This window comes from Tigriopus californicus, chromosome 9 (assembly GCF_007210705.1).
Source record: "Tigriopus californicus strain San Diego chromosome 9, Tcal_SD_v2.1, whole genome shotgun sequence".
Lineage (NCBI taxonomy): Eukaryota > Metazoa > Arthropoda > Copepoda > Harpacticoida > Harpacticidae > Tigriopus > Tigriopus californicus.
Window position 1 is genome coordinate 9,782,795 of NC_081448.1, and position 287 is coordinate 9,783,081.

The window sequence follows — 287 nt, forward strand, 5'->3', positions numbered from 1 at the left end:
ATTATCTTCCAAATGGGTAGATCAATCAACTTGGCAAATCCAGATAAACAGTGCCATCAGTTTGGTGGGACAAAAGGTATTTGATTAACCGCTCATCAAACCTTAGCTGAAACGTAACTAAGCTACGATGGACAACAAAGTAAAGAATTTTGAAGGTTCTGTGGAGAGGGATCCTAAAGAGAACAGTCTGCATTCCTTTCTTGACTCCTCTCGCCAAAGATGGTGAAGAATTTATGAAAAGAGAAAAGAAGATCTATGTTTGAAGTATGCATTGTACTTAAGCTACC